Consider the following 25,639-nt stretch of genomic DNA (forward strand, 5'->3'; position numbering starts at 1 on the left):
TATCTGTAAGAGGTTGCAATATCAGTGCTTCTCAACTTTGTCGGCACACTAGAATCACCTGAGGAGCTCTGAAGTCTTCCAGTGCTTGGGCCCCATCCCAGACCAAAGGCCTCAGAGGCTCTGGGACTGGGACTCAGGCATCAGTACTTCACAAAGCTCCCCGATGGTCCCAATGTGCATCTAAAGTCGAAAACCACTGCACTAAATGAAAGGCCTTTATAACTACGTTTATATGATTCTAAGATGAAACAAAAGGTGGCATAAAAGATTGTATTGACATAATCAAGAAATATGCCTTCACATTTCATGTAACTAGTCGAATGAACCAGTTTGTTGCTGTCATTCATGGATTTAGATATTCAAAAATGTACTGCATGTAGAGTACGAGGTAACACGGGAACTGTCCAGGGGATAGAATGGTGAACCAGGCAGATGTGGTTTCTTCCTCATAGAACTGACAATTTAATGGAAGAGGAGCTAAGTAAACATACCACAGTGTTTTTATGTTAGAGAATGCTGGGGGAAATGGGAGCATCTAAAAGGAGCACCTTCAGTAAATCTTAAATTTTATGTGGATTCTATAATAAAAATCAAAACATTCCTCTGTATGGTTGCTGCTCTATTTCGCCAGGGCTCCCTGCTCAGGATAACGCAACGTGTGCCAGACAGAAAATCTGACGGTGTGAACATTTCAGGTTTCAGGCTTGCTATCTGTTTGCACTTACAAACTCTCAAGTTGGCATTGGGCATCTGTACAGCCCAGCAACAAAAGCAAGAATAAAATCTCCTCCTTCCACCTCCCTTCCCACCCAGAAGCCACTTTTGGAGACATTGTATTGCTTGTATAAAATTTAAAAACTTTCATTTACAATGTGCTTGAACTCAGAATAGCAATAAGATGGAAGCATATCAAGGATTCAATGATTGATGCATGGCATTTCACTCAAATAATAAATGTACCCACATTCTGGTGCTCTCATTCCCTGGAGAAACGATCAACACTGAGATTTACATAGAAATAATCAGACATAATTCAAAATCAAAAGAAATCTTTCACACTGAGAATAACTCTTGCATTAGGTAATTTTTGTGGAAATAAGATTTTTTTAAAAAAACAGCTAAGAAGAATAAAACTTTTGACCATTATTAAATCAAATGAATTCCATTTTAGTTTTTAAAAATAATGAGTCACAGTTAAAATATTGGGGACCCACATTAACACTTTCAAGAAAAACGTTCTGAATAGCGTGCAGGCGACCTAGAAGTGTTAGGGAATTTCCAGTAGAATATAGGCTGAATGTCAGCATCCTAGCACTCGGATCTGTTACATTATCTTTATGTTCTATTAACTGACACAGGAGGCATATGTGGACAAAGGATCAGAGCTCCACAACAGTGGAAACCCGCGACCTTGCATGGCACTGCCTTCCCTCCTTCTGCCACGAGCGCTGACCACTTGGCTCTTTGCCCAGTGCGGGAGTATCCATTGGACATAAGCAAAGGATGGCCATGAAGAGTCTCGTGGTTCCTGGGTCTCTGTGGCTGCCTCCACAGCAAAAGAAGCGCATTCTTTTTCTGTTACCAGCTTCACACAAGGAGAGTTCTTTGTACGGAGTACTGTTGCTAGTTCATTCAACCCATATCTACTCTTGCTTTGCTCTCTCTCTCAAGGACTCTGTTTTTTGCCCACTTTCCCTGGTATCAGTTCCCACTCACCCCATGTATGGAAGCGAAATGGTTTTGTCTTGCTTTAGTGTCTTATCATCACCTCAAACCAACATGCCCAGAACTGACAGTAGTCGCTTCCCTGTGGAATTTGCACTCCCCAGGCAATGAGCTCTCCTCCTTTATTGTTAGTCCACCACATGATGCTCCCATCCTACTCCTCATCTCTCTTACTTGGTGTTGTTTTGGACTCTTTTCTCTCCTTGATGCTTCACTTCCAAGCTTCTGCGAGCTCTGCCATCTCTTCCATCAAAGAGTTTGCTCTTTCCTCGCCATTCCAGGTCCTCCCACTTGACTCTAGCCCCAGCTTTCACATCCCAGTAACCTGAGGAGACTCTTATAGTCCCCTTTGCCTCTAGTATTGCCCTAAGCAATCCAGACTGCATTCTGCTGCTGGACAGGTCTTCCTAAAACAGCACCTCTGCTTGGCCACTCCTGTGTTTAGGAATCTCCAGTGCTTTCTTACCGTCTAATACACTGATGAGGATAATAATGATGGTGACGATTGCAACAGCCCCTACACGTATTGAGCACTTACTATGTGTCAGGCCAGGGACAAACACTTTATGCATATAGCATTGCTAATTCCTACAACAGCGGTACAGCGTACAGATTATGGTCTCTATAGTACAGGTAAGGAAACTGACGATCAGTGTCTTTAAATCACTTAAATAGCTCAAGATCTCACAAGTTAGGACAAGGTAGAGATTCAAGTCCAAGTCTTACTCCATGCTGTACGTGTTATGCCATAATGCTTTCAAAAACCTTGTTTGCATTTCCAGCTCTGTTCTAATGTGCACAGACCCTTCTGACCTAACCTTATCTCCCACTGCTCTCCCTCTACTTGGGCACCCTCTATTCAGTTAGGCAGGTCCAGTCTGTTTCCCTCACATGTTCCATACTTACTCCTTCCTCCCTCCTTTGCCAATATAGTCCTTACACCAGGAATGCCCTCTTTTCTAACTTCTTACCACCTAACTGTTACTTATTCTTCAAGGTCCTGGTCAAGTCCAATCTTCATCATAGACTACTCTCCAATCAGTATCACACACTGGTATTACCCTTTCCTGAGGTTTAACATACGATCAGCACTCTAGAATCTACTCATTCACAGTTTTGGCTCTTTAGTTAGATGCAAAACTGGAGTAAGGATGCAAAGATTATGGAAGTGCTTAGCAGACCAATAGGCCTCTGTTTGGATTCCATTTTCTAGCTGTGGGACCTAGACATACTAAGTGGTCTTCTCTGAAGCTGAGTTTCCTCATCTGAAAAGAAGGTAAGAATCCTCATTTGGCAGAGTTGTTAGACAAATTAAATGACATAAAAAATATAAAGGCCTTCTCTGATGCCCAGCACTCAGCCGTGTCTGAACACTTGTGACTTTCCTCTCCTCTTGGAGGATAGGGCTATGACTCATATTTAAAGAATTACTGCAAGAGATCAGCAACGGTTCAGGTGTTTTCAGTTGTATAATGGGAAATTGAGTTGTACATTTTACCTGAGACTTGGAGACGCAAGAGAAAATATTCCAAGTATCCAAAACCAATTTCAGGACACTAAAATCTCCTCATTCCAAAGGAAGAGAGTAAAAAGCGACAGAGGATTTGTGAAGTGGATTTGTGCTAAGAATTTCTCTGAAATGAAAGCAGAAACTCAAACAGATATTTGTACACCCATGTTCATAGCAGTGTTATCCACAATAGTCAAAAGGGGGAAGCAACCCAAGTGTCCATCGACCAATGAATGAATTAAAAAAGTGGTATACGCATACAATAGAATATTATTCAGTCTTAAAAAGGAAGTTAAAATTCTAACACTTACTACAATAGGGGTAAAACTTGAAGACATTATGCTAAGTGAAATAAGACAGTCAGAAGAGAACAAATATTGTATGATTCCACTTATATCAGGTTCCTAGAGTAGTCAAATTCATAGACAGAAGGTAGAAGGGTGGTTGCCAAGGGTTTAGGGTAGGAAGAATGGACAGTTAGTGTTTCATGGGTACAGAGTTTCAGTTTGAGAAGAAATAAAATTTCTGGAGGTTGATGGTGGTGATGGTTGCACAACAACGTGAATGTACTTAATGCCACATAACTGTATACTTAAAAATAGTTATAATAGTACATTTTATGTTTATTTTGTGTTATGTATATTTTACTACAATATACAAAATAGAGGGGAAAAAAAGAAGAAGGGATGGAAAAGTTATGGAGCCTGTTCAAACTTTCCCCACGTGGAAAGAGGACTGCCGACACTGAGCAGGTTTACAAGGGCAGTGAGAGACAAAAATGAAGTCATGTTTGTCTTTACACCACCTGATCCTACTGGTTCAAGGTGCAGGTGACACAAGTAACAGAAAACCTAACTCAAACTCACTTAAACTAGAAAGCAGATTTATTGGCTGAAGTAACTGCTGTAGGTCAGGGTTCTCAAATCTTACAAGCATCAGAATCATTTGCAGGGCTTGTTAAAACACAGACTGCTGGATCCAAACCTGTAGTTGCTGATTCAGCAGTTCTGGAGTGGGGCCTGAGAAGGTGCTTTTCTAACCCATTGCCAGGTGGTGCTGAGGCGGCTTCAAGAACCACAGATATTCACGTGTCATCTCTGTTGTTGGGACTCTGGCTCCGGATCTGCCAGTCTCTTCCTTTTATCATCCAGTTCATCTTCAGGCTGATTTTCTCTATACGAGGCAAAACATCTACTCCAGTTCTTGGTCTCACTTCTGCATACCACATGATCCAGAGCAGGAGAAGTGCTCTTTACCCCAGCATTCCAGGCACAAGCCTAATTGGATCACTTTAAATCTGATGCCCCCATAATCAGTTACTCTGGACAGGGTGTGGAATATGTGGATTAGCTTCTGCTTGAAGCTGGGCTGAGGGGAAGTGCAAAGGGGGAAATAGATGGTGGGGAGGCAGTCAATGGACATCCACAACCCCAGGAGAAGTGAAGCTTGATGTGGGCAGAGGCTGGACCACATGTACCCTGCTAAAGGGTTTATATTTGAACCTGAAACCAGTGGACAGTTAACGAATGATCTAATCGGAAGAGTGACATGGTTGATTTCAGGAGGATCACTCAGGCAAAAGTTTGGAAGATGGACGGGGGAGGAGCAACTCAGGGTGGTCCCCCACTCGCTCTGACTTGCACCTGCCCTTTAGAAGCATTAAACTGCCCTCGACATTGCTCATCCTCACTACACTGCTCTACTTTTTCTTTCTTTCCTTTTTTGGTATACTTCTCACCCTCTGACATGCTGCATGCTTTACTTATTTATTCTGTTTATTATTTCTTGTTTGTCTGCCCTGCTAGAATATCAGCTCCATGACGGCAAGGGTCTTTGTTGTTGGGGTCAGTGCTCTACCCCAGTGCCTGGCACATAATGGATGCTCAAAATTGGTTGAGTGAATGAATTTCATAGAAGAACTCATCATACGTGCCTCTGTGCCTTGGCATAAGCTGGTCCCTTTGCCCAGGTTCTCGTCTCCTATCCACTATTAGACTTTGCAGATTTAACCAAGGCTTCCCAGCCCTGGAATTCCTCCCTGATTCCTAGCCATGAGCGACAGTATCTGCTCTCTGTGTTCCCTTGGCATCTGCTTGTTACAGTGCTTTGTAATGGCTGGGTCCTCTCCTGCCTTTCCCACGAGTTGCTATCCCCTGGAGGGCAGGACAGGGTGGTCTTGGTCTCTACATTGGACATATATTGCACAGTGCCTGATGTATTAGAGCATGCATATAAATTTGTTGAATTAATGACTTGATGAGTAGTTACCTAAATGAATAGATATTGCTCAATTAGTACTTGTTAAATGAAAAAATGAAAAGCAAAACATCTCTGATAGGTGGTTTCAACAAATAGAAAAGTGATACAGCTTGCCTAAGGTCTTCTTGTCCTGTGTCTGTTGTGCTCACAGTCGCTTACTTTCTTCACCATTAATGGCAAAGCCTCCCTCCAGAAACGGTCATTTGAGAGTCTGTGCCCACTGAGCCCTTGTGCTTAGCAGCTGAGATGGATCTGACTGAAGGACAAAACTAAATCAGTTCTCTTTGTGGCTGCAGCACTGCAGCTCCTGCAGAGCCCAGGGACGACCAGGCCTGGTTAGCAAGGACAAGCCTGCCAAGCAGCTTCCGCAGGGCCACCCATGCTGGAGACCCCGCGGCGTGGCCAAGGCAGCAGGGCCTCCCAACGGTCACTCAGCAGCTCAGCTTTCCTCATCCTACTGTGTTCTCCTCCACAAATCTCTAGGGCTTTGTTTCTTTCTTCAAGCTTTACCTAGACAGACCAGGCAAGGCCAAGTTCCCCAGATCTGTCCTTCTCTCAGGAAATTCTCTTTTCTCATAAAATTGCAAATTTTTTATAATTGGAAGGAATTTTTGACATCAGGTCAACCAGAATTCACCACATTTATAGATAAAAACACTGAGATGGGGGCTTTATCACAGCAGCAGACAAAGGCTATTGTTAATGATTCTGATGGCAAAGAAGCCCTTGGATTTGTGACCCAGATTTTACCCAGAATCCTAACAGCAGAATCCAAGATGGTTCACAAAAAGAGGGCTGACCCCTGATGGGAGACACTGTTCTCATCAGGTACCAAAGCAGTTGGTGCTTCAAAGACCTGCTCAAAGCCATTCTCCCCCAGATACTTTTCCCAGTCACTCCCACCCACAGGGACTCTCCTGTCCCTGGAGCCCTAGAGCATTCAGTTGGAACCAGTTTCCAATGTTGTAATATCTGGTATTTCAGCATTCTTCGCTTCATAAGTGTGTCTTTTCCTTTGTCTCCTGAATTAAATTCTGGGCTCTTTGAGAACAGAAACCATATAACTATTTATTTCTAATCCTCACAGTGTACAACACAGCTCTTGACACAGGATAACTGCTTGGTAAACACATGTGGATTGATAATCACTGGGAAAGCAAAACCCCATGCAGTGCCCTGACCTGGTTGTGAGGAGGCAGCCCCACTGTCTTTGTGCAAGGGCAACATTTTAATACATGGCGGTGCATTCAATCCTAAAAATGATCTACGGTCAATGTCAAAAATGATCTGAGGCCTCTGAACAACTTCCTCTACTGCTTTCTTTGGTATTCCATTTATTTTATTCCCCAAATAGTGAGACAATACTTTTCACTTTATTAAAGATAATAACATTTTACTATTTAAATTGACAAGCATTTATTGAATATCTCCAATGTGCACAGCATGGTTTCAGGTAATTTGGGGATACAACGAGAATGCGAAATAACTTCTGCCCTCAAAGAATTTAATCTATCAGAAGAGATAAATACATACATAAATCAACATAATAAAAGGCAGAATGGGATAAACTCCGTGAAAGAAGTTGAACTAAAATACACTGGAAAGAGAAGAATCATGGGAATATAGAATTCAGGGTTGAAAAGTCTTTAAAAGTCATCTAGTCCAATTCTCCAAAGGCTACTGGAATCCCCTGTGCAGTACAATCAAATAACCATCTCTCTAGCCTATGTCTGAACAGCTCCAGTGATAGGAACTCATTATCTCCCTGACTCCTAGTTTTAAGCCCAGAAAACTGTTTATTTTCCCTCCTATTAATAGATATATATGAGATTCCACGTCTGATCAGTGGGGTGATCGCTGGGGTGCAACCCACTGTCTTGTCCTATGCAGCACTAGGCCCTCTGTCAGTAATATACTCTATGTTTCTAATCAGGTACACTTCTACGCATGTGTGCAGTTCTATACAGGTACTATTAAAACAGATATAAAGACAGAAATAAAAATGATGCGATAAAGAAAAAATATAGAAGGCTTTTGAAATGATCTTGCATTTGATTTTATTATGTTATCCACCCACTTTGCTCTCATCATAATTATACTATTATTAACAATGCTCTGAATGCTGAGCATTTAAATGTCTTGATAACCATGATGGCTTCCTACTCTCAGAAGCTAATCTCTCAAGACACAATATTCCTTTACTGCTTGATTTATTATTAATGATAGTGGATGCAAATTCATATTTCAAATAGTCTTTTTGATAATTTCAGCTATGTTGGACCACTTCTAGCCAGATCGTAACAGGGCTGACAAACAGCTTGCTCTCAGTGTTGGAGAAGGGCCAGCTCTGCCATTTCCTCGGTGTTCTCTTGCTCTTGTAATGGTTATTTGCAGGAATCATTTTAAGCCACTTATGCATTTTGTTGGGACTACTTTAGTTACATCAAGATAACATCCTCACTGGGTACATCTGACACGCTACACATCACAACAACTGAAAGCCAGCTGAGGAGTGAGGCTGCCTCTGTCAGCACTCCATGTGGTGGAACTGCTGCTCTTTCCTTACGACACTTCGAGAGTGGAAGGGACTCAAAATCTGTTTGCGTCTTGTACCCCAATGGATCACCATGAGCGTTCTTGCTCCATTTGGAGATCACTCTTTATGGTGATCTCCATTTGGTTTTCAACAAGCTCTGAGAGTGAGAAGATTTTTCCTTCTGTTGAGTTAAAACCAAATTGTATGATAGAGAGCCAGCCTGCTCGCTCTCCCACACCTGGGCCGTGGATTCTTGCTGCCTTAACTGACTTCCCCGAATAGTTCCTTGTGGGCCTGGCCCTGGGTGTCAGCCTAGTGCTCGTAGCCTTTTCTGTTTTTAGCACCTCTTTTCTTCTAGATATAGATAACCTCACAAGATTCCTAGCCCTGTCCCCTGGCAATCATTGCTGATTCCACTGTATTCCAGCCTGCCAAGGGAAAAAAACCTATATATACAGATAAACAGATAGACAGACATCCAATTGTAAACATAAATCTTTTCTCATAGGAAATCTGAAACATGGAGAATAACAAAAATTAAACATTGAAATCACCCATAACTTCACGTCTCAGAGATAAACACTAAAATGTTTTGATGCTTGCCCTTCCAGATTTTTCTATGCATATAAACTCACACACATGTATATTTCTTTCTATTCTTCTTTTTTTTCTTAAGCATTAGGATTTTCAAATTAGCAAACGTATCTATCTGACACTGGATAAAACTAGAAGTTAAAAGTGGCCTGGTCAATACCAATAAGCTGAAATTATAAGGTGATAAAGAATTTTTCTAACCTAGACACTCCTCTCTTCTGTAGAATAGTTTTTGAGTCTGTGCATGCATGTGCTAAGGCTTAAGGGAGACAATATGTTTGTTTTGAAAAGTGTATTGCAGGTCATATAAACTCCACTCATTATTAGAGTTCCTGGCCCACTGTTTCCTGACAGGTGTTCAGGTTCTCTGGAACGCTTTCAATCTGGGAAGCTGAAAGGCTTCCCAAGGCAGCCCATTCCATCCTTCCCTCAGCCCCATGTTCTAATTGTTAGGAAGTTTGAATTGAAAATAAAAGGCATTGGTGCACCAGAGCCCAAGAAAGACTATGAAGATCCGGGAAAGCTAAAAAGAGAAAGTAGAACTAGAAATGGATTCTGAAGATGATTTTTACATGCAAGATTGAAAAACCTTTAGGATCTCTCTCTTGTGGGAAGCAGAGGAACAAAGTGTTAGTTAGCACAGTCTTATTCCACCGGGTTTCAAGTAAATTGCAAGAAAATAAATGGCAGTTCAGTAAGTCGTCTGCCAAGTTTTATTATTGCTTATTCCCTTGTATTTTCAAGTATTGCCTGAATGTTTTCCTAATTACATCAGACCTGGCCAAGAAACTCTCCTTTATGTGTCATTACACCTTCAGTAGCCCAACACTGAACTTTTTATCAATTAATTAATTAATTAATTAATTTTGAGGAAGATTAGCCCTGAGCTAACATCTGCTGCCCATTTTCCTCTATTTTATATGTGGGATGCCTCCACAGCATGGCTTGATAAGTGATCTGAACCAGCAAACCCTAGGCTGCTGAAGTAGAGTATGTGAACTTAACTGCCTATGTCAGCCGGCTGGCACCAAAATTTTTTTTTCAAATGCAGGTAATTCAAGTTGAAAAAAAGTACATTTGAGTTTTATTGATTTAAAGAATACAGTTGGAAGTGGAGGCTGGGATAATGATATTATTTATTTAGTATAAACCTACGCCAATACTCCTGTCTAGTCTGTGGCTGGATTGGGAGCAAGGATTTCAAATCTGAGAATTTCAGAGATTGACCAATATCAGCAAAAAAAAAAAAGCTATGAAGGAAAGATTGACCAGTTTGCTTAGTTAAATGTTAAAATTTCTGTATAGAAAAAAACACAATTAAAACGGAAATGAAAAAATGCAAACAAGGAAAATAGTGTTTGCAAAATACATGACAAAGGAATATATATTTCTTAATATATTTTTAAACTTCTAAAATTTGATAAAAAGAAAAATGAACAATCCAATAGAAATGTGATCAAAGGATCACACATGGAGTTAAAAGGAAAGGAAGAAAAAACTTATCCAATAAATATATAGAAAAAAAGATACTCAACTGCTCTAACGGAAAACAAATAAAGATAATCACTATTTGTCCATTGGAGTGGCAAAGATATAAAATACTGATAATACCAGGTTGATGAAGATGTAAGAAAATAAGTATTCTCACACTTTCTTGATAAGAGTGTAAATTCAAATGACTGGTTTGGAAAGGTAACTTATTAATGCCTAGAAAAATTTAAAATAATCATTAATTTAAAGTAAATCTAGAAATAGAATTATATTTAATTTGATGAAGCACTCGACACATTCTCTTTAAAGCAGAAGTCAGACAAAATGTTTACTCTTGGGGACTGAGGCTTTCTCCAGAATACCGTAGCCTGACACATTAGCCAGGGAGGGAACTTTCCAGTGCCAGCTTCAGCTTCCACAATCCAAGCCAGCTCTGGGGCACTCAGCCAGACACTGGCCAGCCTAGCCCCTGATGATTTTCCCTTCTCTTTTCTTCCCTCCAGGGTAGGAGATGGCTGCAGATAATCTGAGAGGAGCTGGAGGCAGTGGTGTAGAACTCCCAGCACCTCTGCCTCGTGGCTTGGCATGCTGGCAATGTGCCTGCTCTGTGAAGGCTGTCCAACCCTGGGGTTCAAACAATATGTGAGAGGCCCTTCCATTTTTCAAGCTCTCTCTTCCTTAGCCCTAGCACAATTGCTGTTGTGTTTTACTTTATCTCTTACATCAAACGGTTTGATATCAGCTTCCTGTGTAAAAGTCTTAGAACAATGATGTATTTGAAAATTGAAAACCCTTTCACATATGTTCCTTTTCCCATTTAATCCTCACAAAATCTCTGGAAGGAATGTATTATTCTTCCCAATTTATGGGAGAGAAACAGATGCTGGGGGAGGGGATTTACAACTCTCACCCAACCTGAGGTCTCCGGCTTCTTGAGTCAACTGTATACTGCCTTGCTGTTTTGATCTAAAATGCCAGTCTAATGCCACAAACAACACCAACAAATGACTAGTCATGTAGCTCCAGGCATTTCATTTGAGTGGAAGATGTATACCATGTTTTACCTTCTCGATGACAAAAGTGACCTTTATGGAGGATATATTTCAGGTTAATCAGAAAGCTGCATTGTCCAAAGCAATTTCAGGTGTTCTTCCTTAATTATCATGATTTATTGAGTGCCAAGTTTATTCCAGAGGACCAAGTGTAGAGCACATTTTCTCATATGAAATGTATTGTTTTGGTCAACTAGCTGCACAAATGATTCTGGGCACACTGCATTGTGCAGGAGCTCATCTCTGCCTGAATAAATAGGTCTGGGCAACACGCGCGTTAAGTGGAGCAGAGACTGCTCATTGTCTGCCTCAAACCCATTTCCACTTTTCTTCCTTAGTAATGGAATACTTACTATTCTGGTACTTAATATTCTGGCCAATATGAAATAAAGACTACATTTTCAGGCTGCCCTTGCAGCTAGATGTGGTCGTGTGACTAAATTCTGGACGCTGAGCTACAGATGTAGGTGTTGTATGCAAATTTCAAAAAGTGTGGGGTGGGGGTGAGCATGTATGTCTTGCTTTGGCTCTTCCTCCTTCAAGCTGGCTGCAAGAGAGATGTGACGGCTGTGCTGGATGGCAAATACAGCAGGGTAAAAAGAGCCTGAGTCTTTGAGAGTTATGTTTTGGCCACACCAGTCTTGGATCCCGCCTTTGGACTCCGCTACGTGAGTGGAAAACTTCTATCTTCTGTAAACCTCTGTTATTTGGGGATTTGTTTTTGTTTTTGTTTTTGCTTTTTACATCCAAACCTATTCTTAATTAATATGTCTTAGGAATCCATATGGATTGTGTTCCTGTTGAGGAATATAAGTTGTTATGCACTATTTCTTATTAAAATATTTATTTAAAAAATGAATGATGGTTGTCTGACTTATGAAACAATTTTGTGGATGATATATCCTAATAGGTTTTAAGTTCCCAAAAGAATCATATTCATTCCTTCAGATATGTTTAGTACCTACTCTGAGAGGGGCTCCATACTAGATGCCTGGAAGTGGTTAAAGAGAAGGCCTCTGCTTTTGAGTTACCTACAATCTAGCTCTGGAAGCAGATGTGTAAAAATTAAGCTGTGAAATATAGTACATACCATGATAAAGGTGTAAAACTGTTACCAGGACAGTTCAGAGAGCAGTTACTTCTGCAGGGAAGGATCCAGACAGTCTTATGGAAGTAGTGCCCCGTCTCCCAAATCTGGAAGGATAAGTGAGATTTCATAGGTAATAAGCAAAGTCACAAAGTACAGAAAGAGGGCCATAAGTATTCCTGGGTGGCTAGAACACACAGTAAATGGAGAGGAGAGACAGGAGATAAATCTGGAAAGGAGCCAGGAGCCAGGTGCCATCATCATGGACACCTTCCTAAGGATATGCAGTCTCTCAGAAGTCTTCAGTCAGTGGAGTAGCACGTCCAAATGTGTCTTTTAAATTAATAATTCTGATAATGACATGACTTTTGAATCAGAGTTGGGAAAGTTGTTTATTTTTTTGCTCTTCATAGCATCTTTAGCATCACGATATCTTTGCTCACCCATAGTAGATGTTCCTTAAATATTTATGAAAATAAATGAACACATGAAGGAAGGTCATAGTGTTGGATTTTTAAACATATGGTCCCATACTGCATAATTTAAAGATAATTCAGATTAGCACAGGCCCTGTCAGAGATTACATTTAAAAATAAAAAATACTCCTGTAAACAGCAAACACATGGATATGAAACGATAAACAACTCTAGACTGGCAAGATTATTACAGACAATAGGAGTTTAGTTCTGGATGCCACTTCAGGTACCTTCTCCAGCAGGGCCAGGACTGTGGTGAGGCCAGTGAATTGCCTAGGGCTCACATTTAGGGAGGCACTCTCAGGGCCATGAGAGTGCAGGGTCACCACTTGCACAACCCTGAGAGCGAGCATCTCCTTAAATGTTGTGTCCTAGCTGCCTTACTCTCTAGTCTAGCTCTGTTTCCAAGTCTCCACCAAGGAAAGAATTTTGAAACTGTCTTGATAGGGGTTCTCCCAGACGGAGGCTCTGAGACAGAGATTTGAGCAGAAGTAGTTCATTTGGGAGATGCAGGGGCCACTGGCAGGGGAGTGGGAAAGCGATAGAGAAGAAGGCAGCCAATAATGTGTGAGCTAAACCAGCTACCCGAGTGGGCAACTAGACCTTGACCCACAGGAAACCCACGTGTGAAACACATGCCTCAGAATCATACCATCTGGGGGATGAGGGAGCTGGGGTATCTGTGTACCGCCTCCCATCAGTCTTCATTGAGAATTGCTTTCAGGGCTATGGTCCTTCTGAATGTAGGGGAGGAAGACATTTCCTCTACCTGCTCTGGGTTCTTCTAGCCAGAGAACGAATTAAATTCACATGAGACAGAATAACAGGAGAAAATTGAACAGAGCTTTATAACATGTATACATGGGAGAGGCTCAGGCAACCTGAGCAACTCGCCAAAATGGCTGAAGCCACCACCTTAAATGTCATCTTCAGCTAACGACAAAGGAGGATGTTGGGGATCGGGGGAGTCAGTTACAGGAGATTACCAGAAAAGTACAGTAAGCAAGGGTCGGGTTATTATGCAGATTTAAGTCCTTGCCTTCTGCATGAATGAGTGTCTAGAGATAAGGTCATCCCTCCTTCCTGGTACAGAGAGGGAGACACCTTTACAGATGGAAATTTCCTTTACAATGTAAATATTTCTTAACAAAGGGTAAGTAAACTCTGCTTTTCAGAGTTTCTGTCCTGTCTGCAGCTTTTAAAAGTACCAGCCCAAAATATTCCTCATGCCAAAGAGACATATCTTGGGGTGGCCAATTCGAGTCCCCCACATGAGAAAGTTGAGGGCAAAAGCTCTCAGGCACAGGGATGCAAATACTAAAACTTTAAAGTCCAAGGGATAGCGTGGTTGGGGTGGCGGAGGGCAATAATAGCGTCTGCTGCAGAAGCAGAACTTACACGATATCTGAAGCCCCTCCTCCTCCCCTGAAGTTTGGCCATTGGGTTGGCCCCAAGGGCAGGACTCTGTTGTCTTCAGCTGCCAGCATGATGCTGAGGGGGTTGATCCAAAGACACTGCATTAAGGAGAAGCTAAATGAAAGCCAGAAAAGAAGGAGAATCTGGGAGTGATGTCAATAGGGTTGAGGCTGAGAAGTCTTAGACAAGAGAAAGATTGAAGCAGGGGGAAGATAGGAAGTGACGCCTGGAGCACATCCTGTCCCCAAAGAGGGGAAGTCCAGTTCAGCTGCAGTGGCTTGTATGAGGCCCCCACAGCCCTGGGCATGGGTGGGAGAGGCTCTAATGAGGACAATGAACAAATGAGTGGCTGTGGGGGCAGAAGGGAACACACGGAATCCTTAGACCATGCAATGTTAGAACACAAGGGATCTGAACAAACATATACCTAAACTTCTCAAGTTAGGGACGCTGCAACCTCTCCTGCTCAGGCTCACAAGCTAACAAGCTCACCGTGCCCCTCTCATAACCCTCCTCAGGCCTCTCTCTTCTTGTTCTCACCATGGAGACTGCAGAAGTGCTGTTATGGAAAACATGGCGAATGAATAGTGCAGAGCCAGCCAGCCTCTCCAAGGCCTCCTACAGGCTGGGGTAGGTGGGGTGGGGAGGGTGGGACTAGGGCATGGAAGTGTTTTTGACTTTGGTGAATTCGCCAGACCCAGGGCAGTGTTTCTCAGCGGGCCTCAGGCTGCACTTGGTGAAATACCCCTTCTCACCTTAGATCTGAGCCTCAGTCTTACAGATGCAGATAATGGATTTTGTCAGCAAACTCACATGTATAGCTGTTCCCAGAAGGAGCACCGAAACTTTCCTATTTCAGGTTGCACTCAGTAAATCCATGACTGCTGAACTTATTTATTTATTTATTTTGCTGAGAAAGATTAGCCCTGAGCTAACGTCTGTGCCAATCTTGCTCTATCTTATATATGGGTCGCTGCCACAGCATGGCTGATAAGTGGTGTAGGTCCACACCCGGGATCTGAACCTGTGTAACTGGGCCTCAGAAGCAGAGCATGTCAAACTCAACCACTAAGCCATGGGGCCAGCCCTCTAAACTTATTTTTAAAGTAATCAAAGATCCTTTCCCATAAGTCTGAATGGAATGCAATGGAACTACCCTGGGCAGTCGGCTTGATGCAGGTGAAAACACACACACAAACAGGTGTCTTTCTTGGGGCTACCCATTGTGGAGTCACACAGATGCAGCCACTTTTTGAGCACCTATTACGTACAAGATAATGTGTCAGGTGCTTCACGCGCACTACCTCCTAGTCATCACAGTAGTCTTTCCAGATCATTTGCAAAGCTAAGGGTTGCCTTCGATTCTCTCTGACTCCATGTTGGTATGCTGCTCATAATGCCAAATAAAAAAAGGTGAGGTTCATGAGACCCCACCTGAGTCTGAAGTTTCAGGGGCCAGGTGTGACTCTCCTGCCACTGAGTAGCTGTGTAGTCCTGGGTCACTTACCTAGCCTCTCTGGGCCTCTGTTTCTTTTTTTGCATAATCGGGGTTTTGGACTATCTGTTCTCCAGAGCTTCTTCATTTTCTCATGGTCTGTGTCCTGCCTAGTCTCATTACTTAGCATGTTTCAGACTTGACCTATAGAGCAGCTGCAAATGTGGGCAAAACAGTTTAGATTAATACAATTTTATTTCATTCATTGATGCAATCACCAATAAATACTTTTAAAACACTTTCTAAATGCAAGGCTCAAGGAGATACATCCTTCAAGAAATATTATAAGGTAAAAGTCTGAACTTAGAATGTGCATGTGATGCCCAAGGACTGACTCACATCATCCAGCCTTTGCTTGATTGCTTCTCCTCGTGTGAGCACTGGGAACAGGCTCTATCTCCGGATCCCTTCTCTCCTGTCTTCAGGCTTTCTATTTTCACTGCCTCCTTTTCTTCAGCCTGGTAGTGTGATTAAGTCCCTTCCATCTACACACACACACACACACACACACACACACATCCTCAATTTTGTGTATCCCTCTAGCTATCACCCTATTGGCCCTTTTTCTTTTTTTTTGTTTTTGAGGAAGATTAGCTCTGAGCTAACATCTGCCAATACTCCTCTTTTTGCTGAGGAAGACTGGCCCTGAGCTAACATCCATGCCCCTCTTCCTCTACTTTACATGTGGGACGGCTGCCACAGCATGGCTTGCCAAGTGGTGCCCTGTCCGCATCCGTGATCCGAACCGGCAAACCTGGGGCTGCTAAAGCGGAACGTGTGAATGTAATCACTGCACCACAAGGCCGGCCCGATTGACTCTTTGTCACTCTTTCTCCCCACTTAGCTAAAATTCACGAAGGAGTACTCTGCGATCGCTCTGCCCAATTTCTCACTTCCCTTTCTCTCCTTGTCTTTACTACTCATTTGTTTTTTTGCATTCATTCAACAAACTTTTTTTTTTATATGCCAGGCATTGTGCTAGGTGCTGTGGATACAAAGATAAAGAGCATCCCTATCCCTAAAATGCACATGGTGTGGGGCAAAGAAACTCTAGTTGTATAGTGCAGTGGTTAAGAGCACAGGTTTAGGAATCCAATACCTGGCTTTGAATTCAGTGTCTCCTGCTGAGTAGTTGTGGCCTTGGACAAGCTACTTTACCTTTCTCAGCTTCAGTTTTCTTATCAGCTTAATGGGGTTCATCATAGTACCTACCACCAAAGGTTGTTGCAAGGCTTATATGAGGTAATACATATACAGTATTTAGTATGGAGCCTGGCAGATGGTGAATATTCAATAATGGTAAGCAGTTTCTGTTACTATCACATTACAGCGGAACAAGAGTCAAACAGGGGCATGCAAAAGGAGGCCTTGGAACATATGGGCATGGTTCTTAACCTAGACCTAGGAGGGAGGTGAAGTCAGGGAAAGCTTTCTACAACAGAAGAATTGACCTAAAATGAGTCCTGAAGATTGGTTAGGAGTTAGCCAGGGGAAGAAAAGGTAGAGAAAGACAAGGCTAAAGGTATTCAGGTAGAGGGTGCAGCCAGCGGAAAGGAGCAGAGAGCACATAGCCCATTCTGGAGTAATCCAGATAGTGTGGCTAGGATGTAGGGTGACAGGGAAACTGACCTGTGGAGACCAGAAAGGCAAGGCCCTCACCAGCAAGAGCATGCCCCTTCCCTTGCCTAAGAGCTTGTCTTATACGCTGAAGGCAGCCCAAAACTATGGAGGACTTCAAGCAGGGCAGTGGCAGACTCACAATGGCTTTTGGGGAAGATCACTCTGGAAGCCGACAAGGGGCAAAGTTGTGGAGGGGCCAGGAAACTAATGAGTGGGGGTGTTGGTGGCTAGGTGTGATGGTTAAGTTTGTGTCAACTTGACTAGGTCCTGGAGTTCCCAGATATTTGTTTAAACATTATTTCTGGGTGTGCTGTGAGGGTATTTCTGGAGGAGACTAGCATTTGAATCGGCAGACTGAGTAAAGCAGATTGCCCTCCCTAAGGTGGGTGGGCCTCACTCAAATTATTGAAGGCCTGAGTGGAATAAAAGGCTGAGTAAGAAGCAGTTCTCTCTCTGCCTGACTGTCTTTAAGCTGGGACCTTGGTCTGCTCTTGCCTTTGGACTGGAGATTTGGACAGGAACTTACGTCATTGGCTCTCCTAGTTCTCAGGCCTTCAGACTTAGACTGAAACTCTACCATCGGCCCTCTTGGGTCTGGATTTCTCAGTCTTCATAATCACATGAGCCACTTCCTTATAACAAATTTCTTTACATACACACAAACACACACCCCATTGGTCCTGTTTTTCTGGCGAACCTGGACTAATACACTGGAGTAGCCCTGTAACCGTGCAATCCTCATTGGTCTCTGTGTCCAGGCTTCCCTCCTTTCCACTTACCCTTGATATTTCTAGCCAAGTTATATTTCTACTGTGTATCTGAACAGGCCAGGCCCTCCCTTGATATTCTCTCTACCTCCCAGTTACCTATAATTCCCAATTCCTACCCTAGAATAAAATGTCCTTCAAAATCTGGCCTCAGCCTACTGGTTCAGCCTTCCTTCCTCTCTTTCCCCAGTACCAACATCACCATCCTAAACTCATCATGGTCTTTCATGCATTTATACCTCTTGCACCAAGTGGTGGCTTCAGGTGGGGTCCCGCTTCCCCTTTCTCTCCTTGGCTGGCTAACGCCAGTTAGCATCTGAGGTCCAGCTCAAGCATCAGCTCCTCAGCAAATCCATCCTTGACTCCCCAAAGATACACAGGCTGTGTTCCACTCCATTTTGTACCTGTCTCCATTGTGGCAGTGATTACATCTTATTGTAGCAATTCATGTAGCATCTATTCCTCCCAATTGACAGAGGGTTACTCAAGGGCATAGACATAACAGTTTTAGTTTTGGATCCTGAGGGCCTAGCCTGCAGTTGGGACTCAAGTCCCTAACTGCTGAAATGCTGGGCATGGACAAATTAATGAACACCTGGATAAATGCATAAAAGAGACAAAGAAAGCAAGAGTGATGATATAGACCCCACTTACCACAGCTCATTCTCCTCTTTAAATGTCCTGTTAAATGCATGTCACGATCCTCTTTTCTATCAATGCCATTTATGCACTACTGATGTGGATTAAGGCTGCCCCAGCTAGAGAAGCCCAAGGTGACCTGGCCTACATGCCAAACTATACGACCCAGTGGACTTTTTTTATGGTATGAATTAGGGCTGCCCCAGGGAGAGAAGCCCAGGGCATCCTCACCTACATGCCGATCTATATGGCCAGATTCGTATCTAAAGTTATATAACCGCACAATAACCAGACTCCATCTGCACTGAAATCATTTAATGACTTTTTACATCATCTTTTCTTTTCTCCAGTAAAAATAAGTCACGTACCCATGCCTTATAAAATTATCCCTAACCCTCAACTCGGGGCAGCAGCAGGAGCTCTGACTGCCTGTGGGTCTTGTCCCCACACACCAGCTCTGCCTGCCCATGGGACCTGTCCCCATGCCAGCGGGGGCAGCAGAAGCGGCAGCAGCAGGAGCTCTGACCGCCCGTGGGTCCTGTCCCCACGCACCAGCTCTGCCTGCCCAAGGGTCCTGTCCCCATGCCAGCGGGGGCAGCAGAAGCGGTGGCAGCAGAAGCTCTGACTGCCCATGGGTCCTGTCCCCATGCTATTCCACACTATTCTCTAAATAAAAGAGCACTACTGCCAGATCTTGAGAGTCTAAGAAATCTTTCTTTCGACTCCTCAGCTCACCGACCCCGCATCACTACATTCCAATAACAGCCAGTGATCAATTGTTTGATTGGTTGATCCGGTCAATGGATTGTTTTCATAAGATTTTTTTCTTTTCTTTTTGTCAAGTTTCAGTTTCTATTTGGGCTTAAAGGACCTCGGCTGGTTTTAGAGACTGCTGTTGTCTTTCTCTTGTTATGCTTTTATTTTATATAGCAGAAATTTATTCTGGTGCTTTTAAGACATTGTTCACAGCATTGTTTAATGTAAAGTTTTAAAGAGAACAGAAACATTTTACGGAGAACAGAATTTCTGGAAAATGTTCTTTGATCTTTTGAATTATAATTAAATACATGTTCAGAGTTTTAAAATTCAAGCTCTATAACTTGTGCCAGAGTGTGGAAAGACTTTATAGAGGGGTTATGCTTTTTAATGAAAGTTGGAAAAATATGATGTCAAATTTAAGGAGGAGGCAAATTTACTGTGGTGGTTGACAGTTGTAGGCCTAGAGAATTTCTCATTGTAACTCTCATAAAACAAGAAGAGAAAAAGTCTGAGTGTATGATCTTTAGAATGAAACCACAGCAGGGGCAGCAGAGGTTGGTTTAATTATTTTAAAAGCAACACTAAGACTGAAAAATGCTTTTAACATTTCTAGCATATAAAAATAGCTGGCCTCAGTGTTTTGCAGAAGAGCAATTGAGGAAATGAGTACTTCCACTGTGGCCAAAAGCCTGCACATTTCTCTTATGACTCATCTCGTGTCTGAATTCTAAAAGCCTGGCATGCGGAAGAAGGCGGAAGCGCCACGCCCTGATTTCCAGTTAATCCCTGTCAATATACAGTCAGGCTGCTCTTCAGGGTGAGGCTTGTGTGACAGTTCAATTTAGAGTATATTTTCTAGGGCCCTTGAGACTCAGGATAAGGAGTGATTTTTCACCTCTAAATTTTTTAAGAATGCAGACACAATGTTGCATGTAAACAACGGGGACAACCACAACAAACATACCATTTCTTGTTCTGTATACTGTGGACTGATATAAATATCAGTACCAGGACCTTGGGCAAGTAATAACATTTCTGAGCTTCATTTTCCTCATCTATAAAATGGGAACAATATCTGCCTTACTGCTGTGTTGCAGGAGTTAAACGAGCGAATATATGTAAATACCTTAGCACTATGTGTAACACACACTCATTGTTCCATAAACAGTAGCTGCTGTGGTGGTTGCTTGCCGGGAGCCGTGGCTACATCATTTGATCGGCTGTTTGACAGGGTCCAGCCGATTAACGCCGAGGGGTGCAGGGTCGCCCCTTGGTGAAGAATAACCGGCCAGCCCCTCACATAGTTCTGAAACCTGTGCTGCTTCTAATTGCCCTTCATTCCTTTTCCTTTCTTAACCTCCAGTTTTCACTCCTTTGGGTGGCTGCTTGGGAGGCACTACCTCCTGGGAAAATTAAATATAGTAAGAGAATGTGACCACCTGCAGGTAACTTTCAAGATATTTTTCAGTTAATTATTGGAGGAGCACACAGTCCCATCTGAGACAATCAGAAAGGAATCCTGCCCAGATAAGATGTCGAATTAGGTTTATGGCCTCTGTCTGGTTAATGTTTCCTTCTCCCTCCAGTTCTTTGTCTAAATATATATATGCATCATCCTTCTAAGTTTGCTGGTTAATTGGATGATCAAGAAGTATCTATATATTATTCTTGACCTTCTGCTTTCTGTTAAAATGTTATAGAGGTTTTCTCCTAAAAGCAATAAATAATAAATAATTAATGAGTAGAAGGGCCGAGGGGTGCAGGGATGCCCCTCGGTGAAGAATGGCTGGCCGACACCCCTGATATTTTCTAAATTATATGCATGCTTTCTAGCAAGGTTATGTCTATACTTATTTCTGTTTTTATTCTTGAAGATATATAGTTTAGCTTAGCTTTTCAGCCCTTTACTTTACTAACAAAGTGATACTTTCTCCGGCAGTGTGCTTAAGGGACTGTTAGCTCCACAATCAAAAAGACAAAGGAATGCTTCCACCCCCTAAAGGGCGCAAAAAAGTAAAGATGTTTAACTGCCCGCTGAGAATGCAGATAGCCCTGGGGATAAGACACCCTGGAGTCACCTTTAGTTCCCATTAACCCTCTACACTAACGGCGTAAATGATTGAGGGAGGCAGGGATGGCTCCACCAGGATGTAAACAGACGGACTGCTGTCCTGTCCGGAGGCCTGGACCTTCTCTCTTTGATTTAACTTTACCATGAATTACAACAGGTGTCTAGGTACCTATCTCTTTTAGCTTAGAGACAACAAACACTAGTTCGTTGCGGAGAAGACAATCATTAACCTTATGCTATATAGAATGGAATGCTAATAAATATTCTTGTGCTCGTTTTTTCACTTCCTTATCTCTCTGAGCATATTTGTAGAACCATTTCTGTACTAATCCTGAAAAATATATAAACGACACTTGTGTACAGTAAAGTCAGACTTGCTAACACCAACCCAAGTCTCACGTCCTCTTTATTTTCCCCTCCCTCAGTTTTTCGCCGACGCCGTCTCTCCCGCGGGAACCTGGACTCTGCCGAGGCTGGACCCCGGCAGTTGCTGATGTTGTCCATATTATTAATGGTGTAATGGGAAGAACAGCAGCCTGGAAATCAGGAAAACTAAGTTTTCCAAAAATAACTACTTAACCTATTAGAACTATTTTGAGCCATGAATTTCTCCTCTTGAAATGAGGAGTTTGGCCCAGAGAACTTTCTAACTTTAGCATCTGTGAATAAACTGGGCAGTATAGTGAAGTCCTGTCAGCTCCATCCTCTGAAGTCCCTGCTTTTTTCCTGAAATATTCTTCAAACACAAGTAGGTCTTGCGTCTGGTGTTCCATGGAGCTCTTGTGTCTGAGCTCCGCACCGGCCAGCTCTAAGTAGGTGCAGAATAGCTCTGCAGAATCGCAGAGGAAGAGACTTTTTTGGGTAATGATTTCCAAATCCAAGGACATAATGTCTAGAAACATTTTTTAGTACTAGTGGGTACACAGATAAAATTCAGACTTGTCTCCAAGAGATACTGTTCCATTGTCAGTGAGAGTGGAAGATCGATGCCTTTGTCCCATTGTCCTTGATGGAATTTAACCATTTTAAGTTAGAAACAAAGTTTTCGCCTGGGGAAATAAAATTCTTTACACTGACTCCAATTAAGGGCAGGTAGCCTTAACAGCACATAACTTGCATCTGTAGGGGCTTGTTGCCTCTCTGAAGCCCTTTGTCATGCATAATGTTATTTCACCTCCCCACAACCACCATATAAGGCAGGTAAGGCAGCTATGAATATTTTCATTGCCGAAATAAGGAAGCTGATATCCAGAGAGGTTGTGTGACTTGCCTGGGATTGCACAGCTCACACGGGAGTGTGCTGTGCCAGAGAGAGCCATGGCTTACTGGCTATGTGGGACACCTAGACATCTCCTTACACTATATCTGAGCAGCAGCAACTCCGTCTTCCCCATTGGTTTCTGTGGAAACTGGCAAAACATTGCAGTATCTCTGTCAGATAAAACTAAGTAAAGAAAAGTTTTCCAAGATTGGTCAACCGGGTCAGCTTCTCAAGCAGGCCTGCGGGATACACATACGGGGGAAGGGGAGGCTGGGGCGGGGGCTACCCATGTTCTCTATTGAGAGATACCACTATAATCCTTATCAGTAAACACTTTGAACAGGGCTGTCACACTGTTCACATTCCAATATGCACAGAAATCACCCACAAAGGGTCATACAGTTCAAAAGCACAGTCATTTAGGACATTTTATGGAGAAATTTATCTGCTTACTATGAAGGAAAAAGGAGCATGTAAGCATGTTATTAACTGAATAAATCAAATACTACAAGAACAAATTGAGGTTCACGAGTCAGGAGAATGACCAGCCTTGGCTTGTTCACTGTCTTGCTTAGTCAGTTCTGCAGATAGAGGAGAATGGCATGTGACCGGCCTCTCTGATTTTCCTTGCTTGGCTTTGAGAAAGGATCTCCTATGGCCTCTCTGTATCACATTCCTAGAGGTACCCTGTTCACCCAGGACTTTGTAGTGGAGAACCCGGGCTGAGAGGTCTTGGGGGTGTTGGGTGGGCTCTCCTATCACTTACTCTGACGAGGGATTGCAGACAAGCACTGTTGGCTCTTGAACCTTAGACAGGCTGGACTGGGTGACCCAAGAGGGTCCTTCCAGCTGGAAGGCCAAAGATGTCCCTTCCCCATGGGAATGAGCCAGCTGAGGGTGCCCCGACTGTTCTTTTGGCACTGTATAAGTCCTCTAACGAAAGAGGGAGAAACATGAAATTCTCAGAGCCCCTCACCCCACTCCCCCCTCGTCTTGTCATGGGCAGACCCACAGCCACATCGCATTTGAACAGTACTCTCAAGCCTCAGGAGGACAGCAGGCAGTGAGGTTTGGGAGTAGCAAGAATCACCATGGAGCTGCGCCTCCCAAGGTGGTGAGGACCCACCTGATGGTGGCAGGCCCAGAAGTGCCCCAGAGGTGCATAAAAATATGGCTCTAAAGTCTGGCGTATCCCTGAACCCATTTAACCAGCTATCCAAAAATCAGGATCACTTTATTCCAGCTCTAAAAGAAAACCCTCAAACTGGTTTTTTTCTTTTTCACTATGGGTTTCAATCTGTGAATCTTTGCAAAGCCTGGCTTACAAAAATCCAAAGGCATCTGAATAAGAAGCCTATAGACAAACTGTGAACACACGACACTCTTAACCCCTGGGCAGATTTAAAGAGAATATTGATGTCCACTTACCAGGGACCGATTTTACATACGAGCAGTCCTTTTGCATTTAACCTTCTCAGTAACTCAATGAGGTAGTTGTTATTACTATTCCCACTTCACAGTTGAGGAAATAGACTCAGATATGGTAGAATAATTAGGTTTATGTAGGTAGTAAAAGGTGGAGCCATATGTAAACCCAGGTTCCTGCCTTTAGCCCCTAGATGGACCAGAAGGATCAGAGCTTCTGACTAAGGACAGATTTTCTGGAACTTGGGACTGACTCATCACTCTGGCCAAGTACTCCTTTATTCAGTTCCTTACTCGTTGCCTCCCCATACACTCTGAACTATACCCCATCCTCTATATGTGCAATAGCCCCACAACTTCTCTTAGAGACATTAGGAAACATACAGGCAAAACTTGGAAAAGAAGAAAGTTAAAAAGGTGTATGAGGTTTGATGGGGCTCAGAATCAAAGAGTCTGTGTGTGTGTTTGTGATGGGGCTCAGTATAAAAGTGTATGTGTGTGAGCACACACTGAGTCTGTGAAACGGACTCACCTCTGTAAACAGGAAGAAGAGAGCAGGGCCTCGCTGCACTTCAACAGCTCTTGTGAGTGCTGCCCGGAAGAGCCTTGGCCTCTTGTTGCCTTATCACGTTACAGAGCAGCATTGCTCTGTACTCTGTATCTGTTGCTGTCCATCAGCCTGCCTCGCTACTTTTCAGCCTCCCAGCTCTCCTTTCTCTCCTGACCGCTCTACTCTCACTGTGGATTAGCTAGTGGCTAGTTTGGTTTGTACTTCCCCAAACCAAACCCCAGTTCCTCTCTCCTGCTCTGCACCAGCTCCTTTGGACATCTGCTTTGTTTTCTTCCTCCGGCCTTTGCAGCACCAACTGTGCCTGCTCTTTTCCAAGTTATTAAGAACAGGTGTGAAATGAGGCCTGCCTAGACCAGGTCTTCTGCTTGATGCCTCCCGGGAGCCAGCTACCAGCTCGCCCCTGAGATGGGCACTGAAATGCCGATGCTTAGCCTCTAAGGTGTTACTCTGAACCCCAGCTCCTCCACTTGGCTAGTACTTTCCTTCCTGAGTCTCAGTTTTGTTATCTGTGTGATGGGTACAGTAATCCCTTAGGGAGTTGGAAGTAGTTAATGAGATAACGGTACAAAACACTTAGTATGTGACCCCTATTGAAAAAGTTCTAGCTATTATTAATATTGTCATTGCTACTTGACATGTTTCTCACCACTCGTGTGACACAGATCTTCCCTCATGTTCACTCCCCCTCCTCAGCATTTACAGGTTTTTTTTTTAACATACATTATCTCAGTAACCTTTACCAACAGGTATTTCCCCTATTTATAAGTAAGGAAACAAAGTCACAGGCAGGTTTTGCAACTTTCCCCAGGTCACATCATTTGGAAGAAAAGCAACTAGGATGAATTACTTCCCTCTGTGACTCCTTCAGGAAACGTGGACTGGGCG

The 25,639-nt window shown here is 43.1% G+C and overlaps 1 long non-coding RNA gene across 2 annotated transcripts in view; it reads right to left on the bottom strand.

The window, feature by feature from the left end:
* Positions 1–24,941, bottom strand: part of LOC103560682 (uncharacterized) — an 82,369-nt gene extending 57,428 nt beyond the window's left edge. For both annotated transcript variants that reach the window (XR_011543103.1, XR_547260.2), the window contains exons 1-2: positions 24,716–24,941; positions 12,258–12,361 (exon numbers count right to left, since the gene is read on the bottom strand). This is a non-coding gene — a long non-coding RNA (uncharacterized lncRNA). The remainder of the gene's footprint in view (positions 1–12,257; positions 12,362–24,715) is intronic.
* Between the last annotated feature and the right edge of the window lie 698 nt (positions 24,942–25,639).

Source organism: Equus przewalskii, chromosome 8 (genome assembly GCF_037783145.1).
Source record: "Equus przewalskii isolate Varuska chromosome 8, EquPr2, whole genome shotgun sequence".
NCBI lineage: Eukaryota > Metazoa > Chordata > Mammalia > Perissodactyla > Equidae > Equus > Equus przewalskii.